The sequence below is a fragment of the Centruroides sculpturatus genome, unplaced genomic scaffold (genome assembly GCF_000671375.1).
Source record: "Centruroides sculpturatus isolate CEXI.00-Female unplaced genomic scaffold, Cexi_2.0 scaffold127, whole genome shotgun sequence".
Taxonomy (NCBI): Eukaryota; Metazoa; Arthropoda; class Arachnida; order Scorpiones; family Buthidae; genus Centruroides; species Centruroides sculpturatus.
The window spans coordinates 257,075-257,952 of NW_019385000.1; positions in this window are offsets into that span (position 1 = coordinate 257,075).

Below are 878 nucleotides of genomic sequence, written 5' to 3' on the forward strand. Positions count from 1 at the left end.
TTTTTTTAGAAGCCATGATGCATTATAAATGACTTAACTTGCCAGATTATATGATACGAATAATTCTTTATTAATTAAGATCACTAAACACTTCTACGAGCTACTCTCGCTCCGTTTGTTTTTACAACCTCTTTTCGTCCCGCCACCTCGGCATCTACACAATTACATTTCGTTTATTTGAATCGTCAACATATACTGTATTACATTACATTTAATGTTTATTTAAATCATCAACATATATTACATTACATTTCTACTTCAGATATACTAATAATACATTCTAATAATACTAATATATCCTAAAAATAGCAGATTGTCATTAGCAACGGCAAAACAGTGGAAACATTATTAGCACTTTTTCGAAGAAAGTCCATTGTTCGTCTCACGTAACTGCCGAACGGAAAGTCCGTTGTTCGCAGCAAGTCCGTTGCTCGAGTCACGTAACGGTCAAACAGAAAGTCCGTTATTCGAGGCGTACGTTATACGAGGCACCACTGTATATAAAAATGAATGTATGTGTTTGTGTGTGTGTGTGTGTGTCTGTCCTTCATACATTACCACACCGTTTATCCGATTGCCGTGAAACTTTGGGAAGTTGTTTAATATACTCCGGAGAAGGTTTGTGGCATAGTACGATGGCCATAAAACTTCGGAAAGTTTTTTAATACATTCCCGCGAAGGTTTTTGGCATAGTACATTTATCCTACGATAGATGGCGCGCGTTTACACGAGCATTCGGGCACAGTGTGTTCGATCGATTTCAAATTGTGATGACCATTTCTCCCCCTTCAAAAAATATCTCTATATATGCATTTGTGAACTGTTATTTACGATATTTGTAATAATTTTTGTTTAATCACTTTATTTCAACTTTTTTT